General features: G+C 47.8%; 1 long non-coding RNA gene across 1 annotated transcript in view; it reads right to left on the bottom strand.

Annotated features, from left to right (window-relative positions):
- Positions 1-6228: 6228 nt before the first annotated feature.
- The window catches only part of LOC121232820, a 19857-nt gene continuing 8532 nt past the window's right edge, over positions 6229-17553 (bottom strand). The window contains exon 3 of the long non-coding RNA XR_005931710.1: positions 6229-6745. This is a non-coding gene — a long non-coding RNA (uncharacterized LOC121232820). The remainder of the gene's footprint in view (positions 6746-17553) is intronic.

Below are 17553 nucleotides of genomic sequence, written 5' to 3'. Positions count from 1 at the left end.
GACTGTTCTTGAATCCTTGTGGCAATCTCGTCCATGTCAATTGCGTTTTTTCGTCCTGTCTGTGGATTTTCCCACTCGAAAGCAAATAATTTTCTACTTCCTTCTTCCAGGGGTATACAAAAGAAAGCATCTTTCAAATCAAGCACTGTAAACCACTGATGATTTTCCCCTAGAGCTGTTAAAAGTGTATATGGATTGGTCACTACAGGATGTATATCTTTCACTATCTGATTTATTGCCCTCAGGTCCTGCACTAACCTGTATTCTCCCGATGGCTTTTTCACTGGTAAAATTGGAGTATTATATTCAGATTCACGTTCCTCCAAAATTCCATATTCCAAAAATTTATCAATTTGTAGCAGTGCTACATATCAAGGTGCCGCGATTAGATCACTGGTCGGCCTGGACCAGGGAAGAGACAGATAACACACATGGTGTGAGTGCCAACTCCATCCTTTATTGCGCAGTTAATTCCTTTTATACTAACAACGGTAGGTGGGATTACTGATATGTCATAGGGAGGCGACGACTAGCCTTCTACCTTTCCGTGACATCGCGAGATCTTCCGAACGGTGTTCCCTACATCTCCCCCTCCTCATGTCCAACTAGCTCCCATTGGTTACACCCACTATTCATGCACTGTCCATGCGTCCAGTTGCACTCAATGATTGGCTGCATCAACACTGCACACGCGCATAAACATAAAATATAATTGGTCATACTAACTAAACATATGAGACTTATCTCAGTCTAATTGGTCAAGATAAACTGCCGAATTGAGGTTGTTTGTGCCAAGTTCTCTTTATCGTGGAATATGCACCTGTGTTTTTCTAATTGGTATCTTTCTTATTTTTGTCTTCTTGTTTATTCTGTTCAAGGCCTTCTAAAGGTGTCTGGAATGCTCTTGTGACCGTTAGCTAAATATGTTCCCACAACAATTCCCCCTCCCTTTTTCTATTAGAAGAGTATTAGCAGATCTAGTCACCACCATCCGCGAACTCAGCCCAGCAATCGGTAGGTGCCAGCTTTATGTGGGCATCCCCACAGAGGCAACGATGGCCTTGCTGTACATCAGCCCGATGCTCTTCGGAAAATCCCGGTATTTGTACATTTGCAGAGGAACAGATTTCAGCACACGTGGCCAGCGGGTGCTAAAATTTGCCTCAGTTGAAACATAGGGAGCCTATGGCACATGCGGTCGCTGGCCAGACGTGCCGCACAAGTCATAGCCATCCTGTCTATTGGTTCACGGGCTTAGTGATGTGGTTGCAGTACACAGAGAATCTTGACCTGTTATGCCGGCTAAGGTGACCTACAAGATATATGAACACAATTAATTAAACACAGTAAAAGCAACATTATACCTAATAAAATACACAAGAATAAAAGAAACCCCGATTTTTAACAAAGATACAAACCAACTCCTAAGTCCCCATCCCGCAGCTAAATGTTCTAAGCCGAAATGACAGTTTTCTTAATTGCTATAAAGGTCTTGCAGCGCCTTCTTGCTTCTGCAGTTCTGTTATCTTGTTTATTAATTGCTCCAGCATCAGAAATTCGTAGCAGATACCCAAGACATCACAAGCCAGGAAAGGATAACAGCAATCTGTAAAGAAAAAACACTCAAAACACTATGAGGTTAGGACAGGACGAACCATGCGACTAGGGACCCATTTCAGTAGCCCTTCAGGTATCTGTACACAGGCGTACCCCCGCCTGAGGCAACGCAGCTCAAACGGTCCGTCCCATTGGCGTGTCTGGGGATCTCGCACACGGACCAACGGGTAGGGGTCTTTCTCTTCCGTAGTCGTAAAATGTCGTTGCACCGTCGTCTGGTCCAGGTCCCCCCGAATTGTCTGATTTAATGAAGTTAACGCAGTTAACAGGAGACGCTGTGCACGGAGAACAGGTGAATTATCCCGTAAGCAGGAGGGCTCCGCCTGGTCCCCCTCCCTAAGACAATCTAGCAGGGTCTTTAAGGTTTGATGTGCTCGTTCTACAATGGTCTGGCCGGTGCTGTTATAAGGAATGCCATGTACAAGGGCTATATCCCAGATTGCACAAAATCGTTTCACCTTTTCCGCAGTATAAGCTGTACCATTATTCGTCTTGATCTGTCGTGGAATCCCCAGTTGGGCTATGCAAGCACGCCAGTGTTGTACAACCACCAAGCTATTCTGCTTCCTGTGCGCTGTAGCAAGAATATATTTACTATAGGTGTCTACGGTAACATGCAAATACTGTAGTGGCTTAAAGGGAGCGTACTCCGGTCCACTCATGTTGACTGCGGGCTACTTATGCTAACTCTAAATAATCAGGCTCAAAGAAATGTTCCCCCATTTTCTATGAAATCTCCCACAATTTCCCTTTTTTTTTTTTTTTTTTTTTTTTTTCCCCCCATGCAAGATTCCCTTTATTTCACAAAAGAATCCAACTTATATATGTTTCAACAAAGATCCAGAAAGTACTAATGACTCACAGCCAATACTACTAGCACAGGAGGGCATATCTGACCCAGCTGGGATGTTTGCCAGTCCTCAGAACAGTTAAAGATAAAAACATTCCATAGACATACTCGTGACTGTCTTCAGCCACATCTTCCCAGGCCTACACAAGGCCATCCTCCAACCTGACCTTGTAAAACTAGTTCTTCAAGGCTTGGCAAACATGCAGCACAACAAATTCTAACGGTCACTCTTGAAAACAAATGCCAGGTGTTCCGAGCTGCTCCCACATCGCCCCCCTTTTTTGTTTAGGAACATCAGATTCACGAGGAAGGCAGCGAGGACTCTAGCTTCGAACTGACGCAATCCTCGTACTGCTCCTCAGGTGATTCTGATTGCTGCAAACACACAAATGATTAATAATTCTCCAATAGCAATATAAATTCAGATATACAAATTTAAACCTTCAAATCATGTTTTTGGATTTAAGCATTCAACAGTATTAGACAATTCTTTGAAAAACACCTTATTCTGCTAATTTCGTATATTTCCCATTTGATCTTGTAATATCTGTGCAAGGTCTTAGGTCTCTCCTGCAATATTAGTAGCAAATGCACCTTGCAAATGTGCCTTCACCTAATTCCAATCACATACACTTTCATTCCCTTGTAAAGGAGTTACACAGAGTCCTTGTTTTTGAAATTCCCAATTGCAATGTAATTTCATTCTATTTTACAATGCATTTTGTCTATGTGATGGGTTGATCCTGGCTGGACACCAGTTACCTACCATAGCTATCCTATCACTCTCTCCTCCACAGCTGGACAGGGGAACGGGAAATGAGGTTTTGCGGTTAGTTCATCACACATGATCTCTGTCACTTCATCCTCCTCAGTGGCAGCACTCATCGCACTCTTCCCCTGTTCCAGCGTGGGATCTCTCCTACGGGAGACAGTCCTCCACGAAGATCTTCAGCATGGGTCCCCTCCACAGCGTGCAGTCCTTCAGGAGCACACTGCTCCAGCGTGGACCTCCACAGACCGCAGGGGAACGACCCGTCTCACCATGGTCTTCACCACTGGCCGCAGGGGAATCTCCGCTCCGGCGCCTGGAGCATCTCCTCCCCCGCCTTCTTCACTGACCTTGGTATCTGCAGGGTTATTTGTCTTAGATGTTCTCACTCTTCAGCTGCCATGTCTGTGTGTTCCGCAACCGCATCTCTCTTCCCCCTCTCCAGCCGTTTGTTTTCATTAATTTAATTTTTTTTCCTGTCTCTTCCTCTCTCTCTCTCTCTCTTTTTTTTTTTTTTAAATTATTTTTATGCAAGCCAAGTTACATGAAATGCTTTTGCAATCATACGTTCAACTATTTTATGATACGTGGTACAATCATTACAACTGCTAATATTACAATTAAAATAACTAAGCCATGCATAAGCAAATCTTTTAATCATCCCCTAATTCCCAAACTTGTTAGCCATCCACTTAAACCTGTGTCAGTTATCGTGAGCCTTTTACTGTGAATCATATTAATATCGGGTGTTAGTAACGTAAGTCGTCCGAGGCTACATGGCCTCCTGTTAAGTTTCGATGGAATTCCTCTCCCACGCTCTATTCCCACAAATTAAAAACATCCGCGTAGGTAAAGCAGCTGGAATAGAAAAAAGAGTGTGATATTCTGGAATAGATATAGTTACACCAAGCTGTAGCATTTCTATATACAGACAAAATAGCATTTATATTCTGACCCTTTCCAGTGGTGTTATGGGTGTAATTAAACATCACGCAGGGATTCATGATGACTGATCCTAACAACTCTAACTCTTGAGGTTCTTGCATTTCTTGAGGCAGGTGTGCATACAACAGGAAAAGTAAACATGGTATCTCCTTGCTGTAGAGCTTTTCCTCGACAGCATTGCATCAAACTATGTGTATTTTTTCCCAAATCATTAAGTAAATCGTCATGGATTAGACAGAGGCACAGAGTTAGAGGGATTAGCAGGAAAAGGAGATACAGGCAGTGCAGCAAAGCCAGGTTCCGTTGTAAGTTCTGCAGACCCTGGAGAGGGAGTACCAGGCGATTGGGGTGGGGGGGCGGGGGCCGGCGGCGGCACGGCAGCGGTCCCGGCCGCGCAGAGGCCGCGGGAGGCAGCGGCGGGACGGCCGCGGCAGGCAGCGGTGGAGGTAATGAGCGATATAAATCTGGCTCTTTTTCAGAGTCCACCCTGCCTGATACAAAAGAATTATTATCAGAATCAGAATGCTGCTCGTTAGCGGCCTGCTTACAGACTGCCTCCTCAAAAGCAGTATCAGGCTGTACCCGCCTGCAAAACTTGTTGCAAGGCCGCCACTATCGGACGCGCTTCCCGGTGTTGCTCTCTCTCCAGTACATGGCGTATCATGTCGCCTAGCGACGAACCCGCTGGCAAATGAGAGACAAGCGCTGCGCTCTGTGGGTTAGCTTGAGCCCTAGCACATTCAAGCACAATCGCCACTTTAGCCGCCTCCGGGAGGTTTGCCGCCTACACAGCAAGCTGAAGCCGATCTAAAAAGGCAGTAAACCTCTCGGCAATCCCCTGCGGAACTTTCACGCAAGGGGGGTCCGCTCTATCCATGGCCGCGACACGCCCAAGTGCGGCCAAGGCAGTTGTTGCAAGTGCCGTAAAGTCACGCCCGCGTATGCCCTGTGCCTGTGCCTGAGGCGTTGCAAACCGTCCCCTCCCCATGAGCTGCCGAACCACCCGCCGCAACTCCTCTCATGGATACTGGGGGGGGGGGGGGGGGGGGGGGGGGGGGGGGGGGCGCATCAGGTCCCGCTGGTGCCGCCTCTGCAGAAAAAACCTCCGTCTCCGCCGCACCCTCCGTGCCCATGTCCGCGATCAAAGACGGCCCACTCTGCGAGCCCCGCTCCACGGCCGCCCGCTCCGTCTGAGTCCGACCCGCTGTCCCCGAGGGCGCTGTCCCCGCTGTCCCCGAGGGCGCTGTCCCCGCTGCTCCCGAGGCGGCGCTGCACCCGCAGACACAGCAGCTCGTGCCGCCAGCCAGCACGCCTCAGCCTCCCGTCCCGCCGCGACCACCTGCTCCACCTGCCCCCAACTCTGCGATCGTTCAGCAGCTCCGCGCTCGGATCGGAGCAAGGACTCCCGAATCTCTCCCCAATTTGGGGGGCTCAAAACTTATCTAGGAAACTCAATGTCCCCCCGGCGCAGCATCCATTGGATGCATTCGCCCGTGGGGCCCCTCCTAATCGAACCGCGGGCACCCACCTCATAAGCTAACACCTTTAATACCTTAATCGCTTGCGCAAGCCTCATCGTCGCCTGTGCGGCCGATCACGTCGGGGTCACCACTATGTAGCAGTGCTACATATCAAGGTGCCGCGATTAGATCACTGGTCGGCCTGGACCAGGGAAGAGACAGATAACACACATGGTGTGAGTGCCAACTCCATCCTTTATTGCGCAGTTAATTCCTTTTATACTAACAACGGTAGGTGGGATTACTGATATGTCATAGGGAGGCGACGACTAGCCTTCTACCTTTCCGTGACATCGCGAGATCTTCCGAACGGTGTTCCCTACATCAATTAATTTATCAATTTCCAATCTCGCCTCCGGTTTAATTGGATATTGTTTTAGTCTCACTGGTTTCACATTTTCCTTCAGTTCCACTTTTACAGGTTGTGCTGCCTTAGATTTTCCAGGTATCTCTGTGTTCCAAACTATAGGTATCACAGCATCATTAACTTCCTGTGGTAATTCCTGTATCTGAACTTTCTCCTGTATCACCAATATTTCTCCTGTTTTTGATTCTGGTATCCTTAAAAGAATTTCTCCTCCCTCAAAAACTATCTGTGCATTTAATTTGGATAATAGATCTCGACCCAACAAGGGTATCGGACATTCTGGTACATACAAAAATTCATGTGTAATTGCCTTATTTCCAAATTTTAAATCAAGGGGTTGAAAGAATGGTCTATTTTCTTGTTTCCCAGTCGCTCCAATTATAGTTGCTGTCTTATCTCCCAATTTCCCTTTATAAGTATTTAAAACAGAATATACTGCTCCTGTATCAACTAAAAATTCAACTTTATCATCTCCCAGCTTAATTGTAACCAGAGGTTCAGCTGGGTTCCCCTCCAGTCCCTTCATTCATTTAAAGTCATCATTTTTGCAGCTCCTTGCTGATTTGTCTGCAGTTTAGGGCAATCCTTTTTCCAATGTTCATCCTCCCTACAATATGCACACTGATTCATTCCTAAAGGTGCATTAGGTTCCCGGTTACCAAAGTTTCTAAAACCTCCTCTTTTGGTACCGTATATCTAATGCACCTCCTTCTAATATCACAAGCCGAACAACAACTCTTAGATTTCTTATTTTCTGAAGTTAATGTCATTACTAAATTATCTCGACTAATTAACTTGCATTCTTTTTGCCAATCCGTTCTCTGCCTCAAATAAAAGAACAAATCCACATATGGCACTTCACTCCATTTACCTTCTCTCCTACAAAATAACATTAACTGTAATATAGCATTATAGCTTAAAGTTCCATTTGTTGGCTACTTTTCCTGATCTTCCAAACATACAAGGGCCACCAATGATTACAATATTCAATCATTTGATTTTTACGTAAGTCCTCATGCAATTCACCCCAATGTGCCAACAAACATCCCAGCGGAGATGTTTTCGGTATCTTTCCATCAGTTGATAAATTTCCCATACTCTTACTCTTAAATAATTTGGCTAATGTAATTATGTTTATATATATCAAATACCAAATATCTATTAAATATATACCAAATATCAAGTATCGAATATCAATACTCAAATATCAAAACGCCAAATCCCGACCAAGTATCAAATGCCAAGTATCAAATACCAAGTTTCAAATACCAAATGCATGTATCAAATACCAGATATCAAACGAATGCAAATACACAATTGTTGCCAGGTAATGGAGTCCACCTACTTGTCTAGGGCACGGACAAAGCCGACTTCCCTAGACCAAGAGTCATAACCAATATCCCCTGGCAAGATTATTAATCAGCAGAATATACTCACACTTAAAACTTCCAACCTTAGTTGGAGGCACTACCTTTGAGAACTCTATAGCATATAGGTTCCCTTGTTTCCACTATTGTCCAACCCTGCAATAGCTTTCGCTTATGACTTACGGGCAGACCGCCTAGGCTTCTACACAAACGGGTACCCTCTCCCTGCGAAGCTTTCGCCGCGCCTTACGGGCAGGCTATCCAAACAAGTTTCAAAGAAGAAATGCCTTACACTTTCTCCAGGGAACATTGCGAGGAACTTTATGAGTCGAGAGCGATGGTTCTCCCCGAGAATCCCTCGGTGCCGGCCGGAGCTCATCAACACTCGATCTCGTCCCGTCTCACTCGCAAGGTCCCATCTGGGTCGCCAAAACTGTTGCCGAAATCCGGAATAAAACTCCTTAACAGCAATGAGAAGTTAAGAAGCAGGCACTCCTTTATTGCAGCGCTGGGCACACGATAGGTGGAGCGATCCCCCGTGTGCCCAGCGCTGCAATAAAGGAGTGCCTGCTTCTTAACTTCTCATTGCTGTTAGGAGTTTTATTCGGATTTCGGCAACAGAACCATAAAAAACATATCCTTGACATCTAAAGCAGCCATCCATGGGTAGGCCACAGGCCTGTATTGCTGTTATCACTGAGGTAATACTTGGAACAGCAGCAGTTAATGGTGGGGTATTACTGTTCAATCTTCTATAATCAATTGTTAATCGCCACCTTCCATCTGATTTACGGACTGGCCAAACAGGGGAATTGTAAGGAGAATGTGTGCGACTGATGATCTCTCTTTTCTCCAGATCATTAATTACTTCCGAAATGCCCCATTTGGCCGCGGCTGGAAGTGGGTATTGAAAGACACGGGTTACCTTAGATTGCGGTAGCACAGGAGCAACCTGCAATGTTCTCGCATGAATAGCCTCTGCCTCCCTGCCCCCGAAGCTCCACACCCTACCATTGGGTAGGTCCCATTGCCTGCCTGCCAGCACATCAAATCCCAGTATATTTCCCTCATAGGGGCTTAAAGCCACCTCCACAGCTGTCATTTTTTTCCCCAGGTAGCCAAAGTTGAGTTCGAGCTATGGGGCATTTTTCTGTCGCCCCTGTTACTCCTCTAATGTTTATAGCCTTTCTTGATGGCCTGATTCCCAGCTCACTAGCTTGTCGTTCATTTAAAACACTAATTTGGGCTCCTGTATCGATTAAGAATTCCAAACTTATCCGTTTTGGGCCCACAGGAATGTGTATATAAGGATCTTTATCGGCAGACCATTGGCAAGTATTCACCATGCGGATTGGGCGGCCTGAACCCCAAACCGCAGCTCCTAGTTTTTTAGCCCTTCCAGTTCCTCTCGCAGTGCCGCGAAAGGGTCCCGTTCCTCTTCCCGAGGGGGCGGGGTTGCTGGCGCTTCCCTCTGGTCTCTAGCTTTCCCCTCCAGCAATTCCACCAACTTCCGGATGTCGTCAGCGGACTGCCCGTGCAGCATGGCTCGGGCTGCCCCCAGTGCCGGTGCCTTCCGCCAGAGACCGTCCCTTCCGGGATCGTAATCCCGGTCCGACCGCCCGCGAGTTCGAGACCGCTGGGGGCAGGGCTTACAACCGGCTGCCCGGACCTTCCTGCCGCCCTCCGTGCCACCGCTCGGCTCCGCCCATCCCATCTCGCGCCCGTGAACTACTATGCTGTGCAGTACTTCCGCCCGAGTCATCACGTGTGCGGGCGGGTTCTGGGGGTTCTGCTGGTTGCGCTCAGTGGCCCCCTGGATTCTTTCTCTGAGGGACTGGACGTGTATTTTTAAAGCATCCGGCAGACCTCTAATAAGGGGTCTGAGGTGGCGGGGGTCCACTGGTGCAGTCATCGGTATCCCTTGCTGCCCTCTATCATACATGGCCTAAACACGGACGGCTTTTTGCACTCCCTCCGTTAACTCTGACAGTCCCTTTACCCGGATAGTAATAGGTTCTCCTCTCTCCTTGGGGTCCACACCCCCAGCCCAGTAGGCTACTCGGGACGTTATTGACTGATCCCCCGGCAGTCCAGCACTCAGAAACACTCCCGGTCCCCAGTAATTTCTTGCTTCATCATCACTCAACAGTATCCGGTCCCCCCCTGTTAAAGAAACTCTCCACAAATACTCAGTTTTGGTTTCGCCCGGCTTGTGCGAAAACTTAGATAGATTGTAATTCACCGAGTTCGGGTCCCGTCCAAGGGGTCATGCGGACAGTGGTTCAGGGGTTCCCACCGTGCAGACCCATGTGCCTTTCTGTTTTAATAAGGGGTCGCACTTCCCTTTCTTGAAATTCCTCTACCTCTTCAGAGCTGTTTTCATCAGAGTCTCCCCAGATGTCCCCATCCCAATCCTCAGGGTCCGTACCCATGATTAACTTTCGGATTTGAGTGATGCTGGGGGGCTTTTTTGCTTGTGCTAGCATACTTTCAATCCTTCGTTCCAATAGGCGCATCCGCTCCTTCCCTTTTCTCAATTCCACCTTCAAACAATCTATTTCCCCTTGCTTTTTAGAATTATCCTTTGTCAATCTGTCAGAATTACTCTTTTGGTTTTGCATTTGAATGAAGCAGGCGTCTAGGACAGCACACACGCTGCCTTTACCTTTGCTGTCTCGACTACCGAGGCATTGTTCTATTCTCTCCACGACCGCTGCTACTAAAACATCCTTCATAAACCATCCACTGATGTAAAAATTCTACTTGTGAAGAAGCCAACACGGTCTTGATAAATTGTTCCTCATATTAAAACTTTGAGCTTTAACTCTAGTCTGAATTGGGTCTAGCTTCATCTTCATCAGGAGTATACAAGGAGCCAATTGCTATCTGTTATACCACAAAAAACTTCTGTCAAAATACTGCCTTCGCATAGGAACTTTTAAAACAGAGTGATTATTTTCATGTGTGTGCAGCCATGAACTACAAACATAATTTGCATACAGAACTCCAGATGACATATAACCTTGTATTGGTTTATGTGAAGGTTTTGGTACGGGGGGCTACAGGGGTGGCTTCTGTGAGAAGATGCCAGAAGCTGCTCCCATGTCAGACGGAGCCAGTTTCAGCTGGCTCCAAGATGGACCCCTGATGGCCAAGGATGAGCCAATTGACAACAGTGGTAGCGTCTCTGTGATAACATATTTAAGAAGTAAAAAAACGCTGTGCAACACACCGAGGGAGAGGAGTGAGATATGTGAGAGAAACAACTCTGGACACCAAGGTCAGGGAAGAAGGAGGGGAGGAGGTGCTCCAGGCGCCGAGTAGAATTTCCCTGCAGCCCGTGGCGAAGACCATGGTGAGGCAGGCTGTCCCCTGCAGCCAAGGAGGTCCACGGTGGAGCAAATATGCACCTGCAGCCCGTGGAGACCCCACGTGGAGCAGGTGGATGTGCCCTGAAGGAAGCTGCAGCCCATGGATAGCCCATGAAGGAGCAGGCTCCTAGCAGGAACTGTGGCCCCATGGAGAGGAGCCCACGCAGGAGCAGATTTTCTGGCAGGACCTGTTGACTGTGGGGGATCCACGCTGGAGCAGCCGCTCCTGAAGGACTGCACCCCTAAAACCCATGCTGGAGAGGTTGTGGCTGGGGAGCCAGGTATCATGTGTCTCTAAGGGTGAGGCACCTGGAGGAATTGGCTACCGGAGGGACCAGAGGTCCAAGCCAACTGCTGAAAAGACCATGGGGTCTGGGGGTGGAATAAGAGACTCATTTACATGGGGGGGGTGGGGTGTGTGTTTCTGTGGGAGGCAACGGGGGGAGACTGGGGGCATTCAGGGACCAGCTACTGGGTAGATCGAGCGTCTAAGCCCGCCTACTGGGAGATCACAGCCTGCGTATGTGGAGAGGTCTGTACTGGCACTGGAGTGGAGCTATGGGCCTTGGGGCTCGTATGCCCAGGTGCCAGCAACTGGGGAGACCAGGGGATCCAGGGGCCCAACTACTGGATAGACTGAGTGTCTAAATCCAGTTACTGGATGGATCCACATTGTATGTAGGTATATATTTCCCACTAATGGACCTTCATCCTGCTCAGCCAGAGAGGGGAACAGGACGAGGCCATTGTTGCTGTTTGTCTGAGTGCTGAGTGTTTTGTCTGTGTTGTTCTGTGTTGCTGGGCCATGTGCATATATGTATTTGTATACCTACTGGGAATACATTCTCAGCCTGCTACTGGTGGATCTGGGGATATGGAGGCTGTGGCAGACTTGCCTCTATGGTGCTGCCAGATTCAGCAATTCCCTAACAAGAGATCAGGATGTTTCCACCTTGATGAACTACTGAGCACTGATAGTGTGTACCACTTACTTTAAAAGGCCCAAGGCTTTCAGGTCACAGGTTATTCAATTAGTTAACCAGAATAGTACTGCAAACTGGTACTCCTGTACCACCAAATATGGGAAACACTGGTCCTATCTATTTAGTTTTTATCCCCATCCTAATGCCAAGCCAAGCATGACAGTTAAAGTAGAGGGTTTTATGGGTTTTGTTTATTTTTCAGTTTGATAACTTATCACTAGGATATGTCTAATTACTGCCCTGCTGGCTCTTGAGTTGGTAATTCTTAATCAATATCAACCAACTTAAAACAGGAACAATACAATATTTTTCAACAACTTGACTACAGATGGTTCCTAACTATCTGCATTAACCTTTAAGTCTGACACTTTTCAAGATGTAGCTATGCACGTAAGTAAGAAATCTTCAATCTTGGTACTCATATAATAGAGGAACCCTTATACTCTACAGACACTGGTGAAGGCCTGTCAAGTAAGACCTATTAGTCGCACTATAGTATTTTGCAACAAGTATTCAACACACTGAAGAATCATTATAATTATTTTGTGTGTAAAACAAAAAGTTGGGCCAAGTAACAGCAAGTGGATGAGTGGCTTGCTAGTGCCAAAATGGTTGCTTAGTTACTGTTTACTTTGAACTAAAATATGGTACACTGAAATAAAAAAAAAAAAAAAAAAAAAAAAAGAAAAAGAAAAGCTATTTGAACTGCTTAACAAAAGACACTAAAATTTGAAGTGAACTCCCCCCTCCAGTAACTCTGCCTCTCCATCTGGAGAAAATAAATACCAATATTATGTATATTCTTTAACCTGTTTCTCCACAGATAGCTCCTATACAACTAATGGTTACCATGAGCTGACAGGTTTATGAATTTGACTGCCGCCTTCATTATATGGTTTAATCAGAAGTTAAATATCATAAAGGAAATTAATTTGGTTACCCAGTTTGTTTTTATTTTCCAAGAAGTGATTCCATCCCAGATACAGCTATATCTTTGCTAACATTGCCTCGATTCAAAGATTACCCTTACAACTAACAGGAACTGACAAGATCAAACAGAGGCCAATAAGTGTGATATTGTGGCAGGAGTTTGCTACAGACAGGGTGAGGAAGCAGACAAAGCCTTCTTTAAGCAACTTGAGGAACTCTACAGATCAGAGATCAAGGGCAGCAAGAGCTTCTACTACCACTTTAATAGTAAAAGACTGAACAAGGAGAAGGTGGGCCTTTGCTGAATGGGATGGGTGCTAATGACAGTTGGACAGAGATGAGGCTGAGGTACTCAGTGCCTTCTTGGCCTCAATCTTCACTGACAAAGTCTCCCAGCCTCTGTGCTTAGAGACAGGGTTCAAGGAAAACTACCCACAGTGGATGAGGATTGAATCAGGGATATTCAGAGAACTTAATCTGTACATCCATGGGACCAGATGGGCTGCATCCAAGGGTGCTGAGAGAACTGTCTGGTTTCATAGTGAGGCCATTCTCTTATCAGCTTTGAAAAGTCATGAAGATCAGGGGAATTCCCTGATGACAAGAGGGCAAATGTTGCATTCATCTTAAAAAAAAAAAAAAAAAAACCCAAAAGTTCAACCCAGGGAACTTCAGTTCCTGGGAAAATCATAAGAAAAGTCCTCTTGGAACATGTTTTGGGTTTGGGCACATGAAGGAAGATGATTGAGAACAGTCAGCATCATTTACCAAGGGGCTATCATGCCTACCAACCTAATTGCCTTCTGTGATAAAATGGCAGATCTGTGGATGAAGGGAGAGCACTGGATGTCATTTACCTCGACTTTAGCAGGCTTTCAATACTGTATCCCACAATATTCTTGTATCCAAGTTGGATATTATAGTCGGATGGGTGACACAGATGGGTTTAAAAACTAGTTGGGTAACTGAGCTCAGAGAGTGGTGGTTTAATGGGTTGTACTCTACCGGGATGCCTGTGACAAGTGGGGTACTGCAGGGGTCTATCCTGGGACCTGTCCTGTTTAAAATCTTTATCAAACACCTGGAGGAGGTGATGCATCTTCCTCTGTCAAGTTTGCAGGAGTTGGGAGGTGAAAATAATACACTCAAGGGCAGGCTGCCATTCAGAGAGACCTAGACAGGTTGGAGGAATGGCTGACAGGAACTTAATTTAATTCACAAGGACAAATCCAAGTCCTGCACCTAGGGAAGAAGAACCCGGCATCAATACCATCTGGGGACTGGCTGGGGAGCAGCTCTGCTGAAAAGGACCCGAGGATCTTGGAAAACAGCAAGCTGCATATGAGCCAGAACTGTGCCCTGGCAGCAAAGGTGGTTTAGCAGTATCCTGGCTATATTACCAGGAGCATAGCTAGTAGATTGAGGGAATTGATTATCCTCCTTTACTTGGTGCTCATTAATCACATCTAGAATGCTGTGTCAATTTTTGGGCACCCCAATACAAAAGTAATTGATAAAGTGGATCAAATTCAGCAGAGGGCCACCAAGATTCAGGGGGCTGGAGTACTTGCACTATGAGGAGAGGCTAGGGAACTGTGCTTGTTCAGCCTGGAGGAAAGGAAGGCTGCAGGGGCACCTAATAGCAGCCCCCCGTACCTATGAGGAAGCTCAAGAAGACAGAGCCAGGCTCTTCAGTGTTTGCATAGTGGGAAGATGACACAATGGGCACAAATTGAAACCAAGGTTCACGCTGGCTATAAGGAAACTGTTTTACCATGAGGACAGTCAAGCAGTGGAACAGGGGCCCTGAGAAGTGTGCAGTTTCCAGCCTTGGAGGTTTTCAAGCCCTGACTAGAGAAAACCCTGAACAAGCTGGTCTGAATTCAGTGTTGACCCTGCTTTAAGCAGGGGTTGGACTAGAGACCTCCAGAAGTCCCTTTCAACCTGAATGGTTCTCTTATTTATTTTTTTCTTCTAGCCTGAGAAGACATTCTCTGTAGGAAGTGGAACTGCCAAAAGAAAAGACACTAACACAGTGTTGAGTTTGGAAGGCGCCATTGCATTCTCTTGTTTAGCTTTTTCCCGGTGCCTGCATCAGGAACAACACGGGGATTTAGAGAAGCAACCTGAGTGTGTTTGCGTCCTGAGCAGGATCAGGCTTTCAAGTTCTGCTGTGTAGACTGCCACCAGCTCCTCGGCAGCAGTACTGCGAACTCGCTGCCTGCGTGGATGAGAGAAAGTGACCAAGGGATCAGCAGCTAGGATTCCAGGCGGCTTGCAGAAACTGCCGCGTGCTGTTGTTATTCTCCCTACTCCGTCCAGTCGTTGCCTACTCCGGCTGGCGGAAGACGTCTCTCCTGCGGTTCCCACTAGGAGCGTGTCCTAAGACGCCATCCCAGTCTGGAGCGCGGGGACGAATTGATGCAGCCCGGCTACCGTACACCACCCCCCCCGCCGCTTCCGGTGCTCCCCGCCCCCCCCGCGCTGCCGTGACAGTCTAGGACGCTCATGCTCCAGAGACAGCAGCGATCCACCAGATCGGCGCGACCTTCACCACGGCGGGAATCCTTATGAGACAGGAATGAGGGACGAGAAGAGAGGGCCGCACATGGTGGCCCCGCCGCAGTGAGAGAGATGCGAGCAGCAGCACACCCTCTCCCCAGTGACTCACTGTTGCGTCTTCCATGCCACCTGAAAACACAATTTGGAGATAAAAGTTGCCACTGCCACCGACCAACTGGACACTGCATCCACCACCTCACATTCTCGATGACGTAGGAAGTGCAGCAGAAACCCAACTCACATCACGTGACCAGAGAAAGAGCAGCTGAGAGGAGTAAGCCCCACCCCGTTTCCCCTTTCCTCAGCTAATCACAGAGCTGCCTGGGTACGGCCCTCGTCCAGAAGGGCTTTGTGGGGGTCCGATACTCCTCAAGCTGGTGAGCTGTGCTTGTGGAAGGAATACATATCAGGGTAAAATATGCTGCGCAACAGCAGCTGGGAGAGAGAGGAGTGAGAATATGTGAGAGAAACACTCTGAGACACAAGGTCAGGGAAGAAGGAGGGGGAGGAGTGTGCTCCAGGTGCTGGAGCCCTTTGCAGCCCATGGTGAAGACCATGGTGACACAGGCTGTTCCCCTGCAGCCCGTGGAGGTCCACAGCGGAGCAGATATCCACCCTGCAGCCCTGGAGGACCCACGCTGGAGCAGATGGATGTGCCCTGAAGGAGGCTGTGACCCCGTGGAGAGCCACGCAGAGCAGTTTTCTGCAGGACCTGTGGCCCCGGGGGGGATCCCGCTGGAGCAGCCTGCTCCTGAAGGACTGCACCCGTAGAAAGGACCCTGTGGAGCAGTTTGTGAAGAACTGCAGCCTGGGGAAGGACCCACATTGGAGAAGCTTGTGAAGCACTGTATCCCGTGGGAGGACCCCACGCTGGAGCAGGGGAAGAGTGCGAGGAGGAAGGAGCCGCAGAGACGAAACGTTATGAACTGACTGCAACCCCCATTCCCCATCACCCCTGTGACGCTTGGGGGTGGGGTGGGGTGGGGTGGGGTGGGGGGAGGGGTAGAAGAGCCGGGAGTGAAGCTGAGCCTGGGAAGAAGGGAGGGATGGGGGGAAGGTGTTTTAGTTTGTTCTTATTTCTCATTATCCTGCTCTGTTACAATTAATGGACAGTATAATGAAATTAATTTCCCCAAGTTGTTTTGCCGTGGGTAATTGGCAATTAATCTCCTTGTCCTTATCTGTCTCTCTTCTCAGCGAACAGGCCAGTTCTCAGCCTCTCCCTTGGATTCATGTTCTCTCCAGCCCCCAACCAGCTTGGTGGCCCTCTGCTAGACTTGTTCCGTGTGTCACTATCTTTTTCTGTACTGGGGAGCCCAAAACTGGACACAATACTGCAGATGCAGTCTCACAAGTGCCGAATAAAGGGAAGGATCACTTCCCTGGACTTGCTGGCTGCAGTTTTGCTAATACAGCTCAAATCAGTTGGTCGTCTTTGCTGCAAGGGCACACTGCTGACTCATCGTCAACTTGTCCCCAGGACCACCAGATCCTTTTCTGTGGACGTGCTTCCCAGACAGTCGGCCTCTGGCTTGTATGTTGCATAGGGTCATTCATTCCAATGCAGGCTTCAGATCTGCTTTGTTGAGCTTCATGAGTTCCGGTCATCCCACTTCTCCAGCCTGTCCAGGTCCTCTGAATGCAGCCCTGACCTCCAGCATACTGACCACTCCCCCCAATTTGGTGTCACCACAACTTGCTGAAAGTGCACTCCATCCCTCGTCCAGATCATTAATGAAGACATTAAATACCAGTATTGGTCCCAGTACTGATCCCTGAGGGACCCCACTCTTTACGGCCCCCAGCTGGGCTTTGTACCACTGATCCACTCCTTGAGCTCAGCAGTCCACTATTTTCCATCACCTTATCATCCACTTATCAAGCCCTATCCCAACATTTGGAGATAAAAAACTAGGAGACGTGTCAAAGGCCTTGCTAAATTCAGGTATAAAACATCCACTCCTTCTGCTCTTCCACAGCCACCAGTCCCCATTACAGATAGCAATGAGGTTGGTCAGCATGATTTGCCCTTGCTAAAGCCATGTTTTCTGCTCCCAATCAACCTTCTTGTCTTTCATCTCTTTAGAAAGGCTTCTAAGAGGATTTGCTCATACTCTTCCGGGGAAAAGAAGGTAAGGCTGCCCAGCCTGTAGTTCCCTGATCCCCTTCTTGAAAATGGGAGTGATGTTTGCCCTGTTCCAGCCATCAGGAACCTCCCCCAATTGCCATAACCTTTCAAAGATAAGACAGTGGCCTCCCCGTGACTTGACGC

The sequence above is a fragment of the Aquila chrysaetos genome, chromosome W (genome assembly GCF_900496995.4).
Source record: "Aquila chrysaetos chrysaetos chromosome W, bAquChr1.4, whole genome shotgun sequence".
Taxonomy (NCBI): Eukaryota; Metazoa; Chordata; class Aves; order Accipitriformes; family Accipitridae; genus Aquila; species Aquila chrysaetos.
Note: the sequence above shows the minus strand (reverse complement) of the source record. Positions and strands in the feature narration are given on the sequence as shown.